Below are 8,950 nucleotides of genomic sequence, written 5' to 3'. Positions count from 1 at the left end.
GGTCCAATGTCCTTCCGTGAAAAACGATCGATTCGGGGCGTAAGGTGACCCGGGGCAGTGTTTCAACACCGAAACACACACTATTCTCGCCTCTCGTCGCACGGTACCTGTGCCTTCATTCCGTGCGATTTGATCAATTATTTTATTAATCGACAACCTGTTGCTCTGCTGTACACCCCTTGTTGCAACCCAGCAAATGTCCCGCGGCCCCGGGACACACAGCGGGACGGAACATTGACCAGAAGACCCAGCACATGTAACATGCTGCAAACAATCGTAACAATAGAGCAAAACGGACCACGGTGGGGTGTGCTTTCTGTGTTTTCGGTTTTGGGATGAAATTATGACGCTGCTGAAGGAAACGTGTATATCATTTCGAAAAAAAAAGAAAATACATCCCGCTAAGTCTACGGCTAACACATGGCCGCTTTATTTATTGAGATACACCTCAGAGGCGAAAGACGCGCTAGCGCCATGCGTTTAAGGACGGAAGGCACACCCTGCGGTGCGGTGGGATGAGCGCTTGCCTTTATTTCTTTTTGGAATTAATACATCCTTTTGCTACATCCAACCACGTCTGGACAATTAATCGACCAGCGGACAATGGCAGTGGTGGAATTTGTGGAAAAGAGCTCATGCGAAGGAATGTAAGATTAGCCCGTCTGCCCGTGACAGCACAGTTCGACAGCATAGCTTTGGTAAAAGGTATACAAATTTGGGATTGAAATATTCGAACTCTTCTTGCCAAAGAATGTGTTTTGATGTACCATCAAATGGAAACGTTTCGTTTAATAGCGTCAATTAATTATCCACGATAAGATGATGTTCGTCATTGAATAGAAAAATAGAAACATAATCTATCATTCTGATTTTAAATTATGGTTAAAGTTATTCATTTCTCATGAAAAAAAATATGGTTCCCATTTTCTCGTGCATATTCCAAACGTTAATTGGGTGCAATTTAATTTCATCGCAACGGTACGTTCCACATAAATAGGTCATTTCTTCCCACTCAATACCATTCGAAGCTATGATATCAATGCTCTCACCCTGTCTGAGCATTTGAGGTTTTGGTGTTCGGGTGCGTCCTTTCCCCCTTGTCCCATACCTTCCTGCATCCCCTGCAGTGCTCGCTTGCTTCGTGCTGGTGCAGTGGCGTACAAAACGATAATTAAAACATCACACGATCAGACATTTCGTTCGACCGATCCTAGCAGGCCATCCTCATCATCATCATCATCACCACCATCGCAACGCTGACCGCGGGATACGCACCTCCCCGGCACCTCGCTTTACACGCTTTGTTTTTTCGGGACGGAATGGAATGGAACGGTGTTTGCTCGAATAAATCAACGCCCGAAACATCGGCCCCGCAACGGATATGGACGGGAGAAAGCAGGCAGGGCAGCGCAAGGGAGAACTTAAATGAAATATGTATGATTGGCCGGACAATGGGAACAGCACGGAACGGCACAAGGCGGACCGGAGGCCCCGCAGTGACCAGCATGGTCAGCGCACGAACAACAACACATTATCACTTTCGGGGCTGGTTAACGAGAGCATTGCGACGGTGGAGGGCACTGTTACACTGCCAACAGGTCATGGGGTCCTGGAGGAATGCCAAAACTGACCGAAAGAAGAGCAAGAAAAAAAACACTCACACACACCGGGTGCTTCACGAATGATGATTTACTCCAACCCGCGGGCACACCCGCTGGTCCCAACATTCGCAGCGAAGGCGGGCACAACGCAACCTCACCATGTGGTGCAAATATTTGTTTAACTTCAAGGGAGGTCACCCCTCCTTGCACTGGAACATTAGCATCAGAGGGAGCGCTCGGACCTGATTCCACGCACACACACACACACACTAAAAATTAAATTCGCCCCATCATCTCCATCAGCATGCTGCGGAAACGTGAAGGGAAGTTTTCACAGTCGCCCTTCACGCGCCAACGAGTCTCCGGTGGGTATGTGTGCGCGCGCGGACACGAGACGAGACCCTTGCACAGGTACGGTGCGGTGTGGAAGAGGCCTGTTGGGTAAGTCACTCTGTTCACCGACGTCATAAAACTTTGCCGTTCATAATTGAGACGTTCAAACGCTTCATCTTGCCACATTTGTTTTATTTGCCATGCTGCGTTTGCCCATTTTGCCCCACTTCCACTGCTCGATGCAGCAGCAGCAGCAAAAAAGCAGTCCCGAGGTCGTGACAGCTGGAAATCTGATTTTACAAATCCACCGGGTACCGGCTTATTTATTTGCTTGCGGTCACGTTTCTCGCAACGCTGTGCAAACAACAATAAATGGAGCCACCTTCGGCTGCAAAATGGTAGCGCGAACCTTTTTTTTTTTTTTTTTGTTTACCGAATTTGGCCCACGTCCACGTCGGTGGAGGAAATTTAATTTTTTAGGAGATCTTAACGCAAACATTATGGGCTTTCGCCCGGGCCGCTTGCCACTTTAACCTTTTGCGCTTTTATGGCTCCACAAATCCGAGTGGGTTTTTGGCCACGTTTGTTCAGTATGTCATCGTGTCGGTTAAATGGGAAGAGGTGCAAAAGCACGGTATCAATCTCCCGCTTTGGGAGTGTTACTATATTCAGAAATCATTTTGGTGCCGTGACCAGGATGCAATCCGCTCCGCTAATCTGCGTATGAAATAGCTCGCTATGCGCGAACCATGTCTTGTTAATTAAACCTTCATTGATGTTATTTTTTTAGTCAACAACATCTACAAAAAAGAGGCATAATATCAACCCTTTTACGCCTATCTGTCTTGTCACAGCAGCTCGCTACAGTTCATTTGAAACTAGGGGCCCCACCATCAACCTTGTCTAAAATTAAGTAGCAAGAATGTAGCTCGCAACACGAACTCGCATGGTCACAAACAGCACCAACCCCCAAACCCGCACCGTTTATTAATCGTTAACGAGCGAAAAATGTTACTTGCTGTAAAGGCTTTGCACTGAAACTGGCTATGAAAACAACGAAAAAATTCCCCCCGGCTCGTAACCCAACCATTAAGTGCCACAACACACAACGTTATTAAAATTAAATGTCCACAATGAGTGATCTTTATGTCTTTCTGTCCGGCTTGCGTTGCCATTCCCTCCACGGCTGGACTCTGCAGGCCCTCCCGGATCAGTTCCTGCTTTTAAGGGGAGACACAAACCGCACCGTCCCGATCAGCACTCGACCACAGCACCGGAATCCATCAGCTCAGCTTGCGCACAGTATAATCAGCATAATTTAGTCACTCATTAAGTTTCATGTGTCGGATTTTCTTATCTAAATTTGATAATAATTTTATTGCTATTTTATTACCACTCTCGGTGTCAGACTCTTTGGCTGCCCCCTCCGCTCTTTTCCGGTCAACTCTTTCGCTCTGGCCGATGTATTGTGTGCACTGCGTTTACGTTCATCGCCAGTGAAACCTTCACGGCATCATTCATTTTTTATTTCCGTCGCTCTCCGTCCGTTATTCTACTTAATCTTTGCACCGGAGCATCCGGCGGGGGCATATAAAGCTGATACAAAAACACATGTGCGCACATTAGCACACCCTGGTCACAGACACACATTCAACACGCGATCGAGCGGATCAATACTGAAAACCCCCCAAAGCCACTGCATGTCCCATCGTCCCATCGGCTTTGTCCTTTTGTTTGCTGTCCCCGATCAGCGGACAAGTGCGTGGATCGAGCCAATGCGGCTCCTGATAAGTGGCTGTGATCAGTCTTCACCCCCCCCCCCCCCCCCCCCCCCGTCCCCGCTTGCAGTCCACATGTGCCCGGATGTGGCCGCGGCCGCGGGTCGTAAAAACTTTGGGTGTACCGCGTTTATGGCTTGTTGTGCGTCGGCTTGCGCGACGTTTGGAGATGATTTCGCCTCGAGATGGTTTGATGGTTGTGCGTGTCTTTTTTCCTCTCGCTTCAGGCCCATTCAACCCTGTTTACAGCCGATCCGAAGACTCTTCCGCTCGCGGGATTTTATGGCATTTTTATCAATTTCTTGTGTGTACACACGCCTCGGCCCCTTCATCTCCGTCATCACCGCCTGGTTCCCGCGAGCAAACCGTATGGAAAATGTGTACTGTGCAGAGCCCAAACCCCGTCATTAGTTAATTAGGCCGGCGAGCGGGGACGCCCAGTTCGGGCCCGCGGCAGCTCAGGAAGCAGCTCGCGCAGTTCGTGGAAGTTGGAGTTGGCCCCTCCGAAAAGGGCAAGGTTTGTGCTGCGTTTGCGCCGGCTGTTTGCGGGCGCGATCATGAGAATCGACATAATTAACCGTGAGTTTAATGTCTCTGTCTTCGCAGAAACCCGATCCAACCGGCGCTGATAAGAAATCGTCCGTCCGTCCGGCTTCAGCTCACCGTAGCCTCACCTTTTTCACCGAGCAATTGCCGAGTGCACACGGGGGACAGAAAAAATGGCTTAATTTAAGCACAAAACCGGTAACGCTTCCACTAATTATTTGCCGCGCTCCGGAACCCTCCGGAGTGGCCATCACAACCACTCTCTCGCTCAATTAGGTGCGGTAAAGTGTGAGCCACCGGACACCCCACAACTCACCGCGGCCCAGTAGCTTTGGGTGCTCGTTTTGGACATCGGTGTTCGGTGTTGATAGAACGCGAACGCGGCGAGTAATTGCAACTAGCCGGCGTACGAGTGGTGGTGGTACGCGTTGTCCCGAAATGCTTCCGACTTGACGACTTAGCTTGACTCAAGACTCAATCTCCACTGCGCGGAGTTGAATGAGTTTCTAATTAGGCAGATGAAGCGTTTGGTGGCTTCGGTGAAGGTGAGGAGACTCTCACACGTGGAATTCACGCCAATGGCTAAATTGCTGCTCGCGTACTACCTTGCTGCGTGGAGTTAATTGAGTACCATGGGAAACTACTTTTTTATTTCTTCATTTTCTTCTGCAAGGAGTTTTGTAAATTGGTCCCGGAGTACAGGTGGTACCAGGCATCACAATCGATTAAAAGATTTTCGATCGCTTCATGGCTTTTGGGAACACTATTTTCCTCACATTTGCCGCAGCGCGGTAAGCACGCGGTGGTATTGGGAATTGGGGCTCGATCGATCGCTTGCTCGGAAAGGTGGGAAAAGGCGTATGAAGCGGGTTTCTTTGGAGTGGATTTAAGCATTTTCTTTTAACAGTTTGACCATCAAACGGATGCGTGGGAAAATATTTCACCCTTTTCGTTGGAATTGGATGGCGATGACAGCTTGCTGTTATGGTTTGTTAAAGCAAATTATCTTTGTTTTTTTTTCGTCAACATCTCAACATCATCCTGGCAGTGCTCTCATCAAAAAGTTTTGTATTATTCGAACAATTACCTTCGGCTTTAGATCGTTGTCCGTTTTCAGAAAACGGTAACGCTCGTCACAAGTCATCTTGAAGACTGTGGTTGTCATTTGTTTTCATTCAATTAAAATCTCTTCGTCAATGAAAGCACTACTTGCATGGCTAAATTACGGAAGCACACAGGCATGAATAAACAAATATTTGCCCCGAAAGGTATCGCTCATCGCACACCTCTTTTTTGCGGCAAAATATAGCTCCAGTCAATGCATCACAATGAAAAAGGATTGCGTTTTTTGGTTTAGCTTTCTGGCCACTGCTCAACAGCGTAACCCATAAAATCACCATCCTCGTCACCATCATCATCATCATCATCATCACCATTATCAAGCTGAAGTGAAACTTGATGAGCACGGGAAACATTAACAATCTCTGGTGCGAAGGTTACACCAGGGCAGTGCGATTTTGACAAGACCCGGCTGTTGTTAAAGGGATCGTTTTGAGATGACCACAATCATTCCCTAAAGTACGGACAAAGAGAGATAGAGAGAGAGAGAGCGATTGAGAAGTGTTTCGACCCAATTGGAAAGTGCTCCAGCAGATCCTTTTCACAGCCTTCACAAGCCTCCTTCGCTTCGCTTTCTCAGGCTCAATATCCAATGGGGAATGATACACAAGCTCTCGTACACCGTACACGCCAACAGCCAGCTCACGATCAATTCTACCCACTTGGCGCGCAAAAAAAAAACAGAATGGCCCTTCCCCATGTTCCTGGACCGGTCCTGGATCTTTGCAAGAATCGTTCGTTCGCCCCGCAGGCGTCACGCTGACTTTTCGTCCCCATTCGTCGTCCGTACGGAGCGCGTCTGGGTTCTTCGCCGTTTCGATTACCGCGGAAATCCACCGTATTGCCTCATAAATATTTCATGTTTAACGTGTTGATTTATTTGTAAATAAGGCAAAGTTTATGCCCATGATGTTTTAATTAATAAGTGGTAAATTTGTGTAATTTTATTCTCGTGAGCGGTCGTGAGCGGGCGTACCGAACCGAACCCTTGGAAACGGGAAGGAGAGATGAAAATCAGGAAATAAATGAGTAAATGCGTCAGTGTAAACACCCTCCCATTCGGTGTGCCGCGGGAAGGGGAAGCAGAGACAGAGAAAAAGCAATAAACGGTCACGCAATGCTAACAAAAACATCCTCCATTACCGGATCGATCGATTGTGGTCATAACTTTAAGACAACCTCGCGGGCAGCGGCCATGTTGTCAATTGCGACGACACTATCACGAATGTTTGTTTTCGAAGTTTTGTTTCTTCTTTAAATCATACTCACCGTGCAATCGTGATTGTTAACATTCCGTCCTCTGGTTTTGCTTGTTCACTGTGCAATTTCATCACATAAGTCCCTACCCGTAAGCCGCTCCAAAACAGGAAGAAGAACGGGGCGCCTAGCTTAAAATAAGTTTATCACCCTGGCGCCACTTTGACATCATTTATCCAATTACTTTCAAACGGCCACACTCATCGTCTTCAAATTTTTCTCACCTTTCCACTCCCGCCTGGCAGACAGATCATCCCTTTGCTGGCCGTGGTAACCGTCCAGACCCTCACGACGCGCGAAGCCCCACTCGAACGCGGAAGACGCTGAGTGAAACCTCACGAGAGCGTACCGAGGGCTGTGGGAATTACATTCTCACCGAGGGCTCCGAGCTTTGTGCCTTCAACTTTGGACAGTATTGTAGCTGAATATGTCACAAACAGACACGCAGGTTGGTGGCGAACACTCACAACGGTTCGGTAATTGTTGGTTAAGGTTCGACGATTAAACTACAACTTTGGCTCGGCTTTGTGGCCGTTGTGGGCGACGAGGTCCCAAGGACTAGGTTCCCGATTGACATCCGATACGGTTGTACTGGGTGGAACCTTCCCCCCGGCGAGGTGAGGAAGGTTTGTGCGGGGTGAAAAAGGAAAGCAGTGATAATGATTTACAATCTCCCGTGGCGTCACACATCGCAATGATAATCACTGAAACCGTCTCGCGTGGCCCCGCGTGGCATTACCATACATTGCAGCCCACTAACATCATTTGCTGTTGGAGGAGGTAACATTTCGACTGAGGAAAAGCAAGAAGATCCGACTAGAATCCGGCGCATGGCGCTTTGCTGGTTAATTCCACCCGATCCACTTGTGCTTGATAGGTTTCGGGGTGGGGGTGAAGTAGTAGGTTCTAGTTCTTTTTTTTTTGTGAAACATCAACAACATCAGACAGATCCTCCAGCAGCAGCCACACAGTCGTAAAATTCAATCCCCACTTGTTAGCTTAGTGCGTTGTGTAATATTGCTGATATTGTTGTGTGTTCGTTGTGTTCTCAAGCAGACAAACGGCCGGCAAAAAAAAACATTAAGCCGGTCCATTGCTGGTCACCAGGAGGGCAACGTTTGTAGCATTATTCAACAAGATTAAAATTATGAACCTCCATAACCAATGGCCGAATGTTACTCTGTGGAGCTTTTTTTTGTTGGTCCAAAATAGATTATATTTGCATTTGAGGACCGTTTTCGAGCAAGCAATTAACGATCACTTTGAAGTTTGAGGTTAGGAACGAATCGTGCTGCGCTCTGTCTTGCAAGCTCATTTGTGTTTGTTTTATTTTCGGTTTACGCAAATTGATAATTAGTGTTTTGTTGATTCAGTTTTTTTTACAATAATTTTCAATCTTCTTTTAAATAATTCCCTACTTAGTTTTCGTGATGAGATTTTTATTAATTTTGGGGTTGTTTTTGGTTCGGATATTTTAGGAATACCCAAAACAACAAATAATGTTTGCGACAAGACATTTTACCACAATTTCTGAAGCACTCTGTACACTATTCCCCATACCATACGATCAAGCGCAACCTCTTATTACTCCTCACACACTTTATTTCCGTCAATTTACATCACTCAACCTAAAATTAGTGCCCATCTATCTAACACACCCACCCTTGCCCATCCAACATACGACCCGATTCGGTCTGAGATTTTTTGTCACGCACATTAACACACCTCCCACCGCAATGAGGCGAACCGTCCGGGGCCGGGCCAGCCGGGGACAGCCGAGAGAGCGAGCGAGAGAGCCTTGATGAAGTAGGGCTAATTAATTGCGCTTATCAGTGAATCGCAATCGCAATCCACCCCAACAGCCCGAAGGTTAATTTCCCTGTCGGTTTCATTCCCGTCCGCAACCGTTGCTGCTGACAGCATTGCGAGCGTTGAGAGGGAACGCAAAAGCGAGAGAGAGAGAGAGGGAGAGCAGCAACGAAGGCGAAAACATACATTAATTAAACAAATAAAGACAATTATCATCTAAATCAATCTTGACAATCGCGTTTTTGTGTGGTGATTTAATTCGCCTCCCCACAAAAAAAAAACAGACTAACAGCCCAGCTTGGTTACTAACAGTAATGAAATTGTCTGCCCTGTGTTGTTGGCATTAGCTGGAAGTGGAAAAGGTACAAAAAATACTAAACTCAAAGGTTGGAAGTGTCACGACCTTCAGCCAAGCTCAACCACTCTCGCTTCCCTCTCGCGACAGCACAACTCCATGTTAGCACAACTGTTAATCATTATCCAACGGGGGGGGGGGGGGGGGGGGGG

The sequence above is a fragment of the Anopheles coluzzii genome, chromosome 2 (assembly GCF_943734685.1).
Source record: "Anopheles coluzzii chromosome 2, AcolN3, whole genome shotgun sequence".
Classification (NCBI taxonomy): Eukaryota; Metazoa; Arthropoda; class Insecta; order Diptera; family Culicidae; genus Anopheles; species Anopheles coluzzii.
This window is presented reverse-complemented; position numbering follows the sequence as displayed.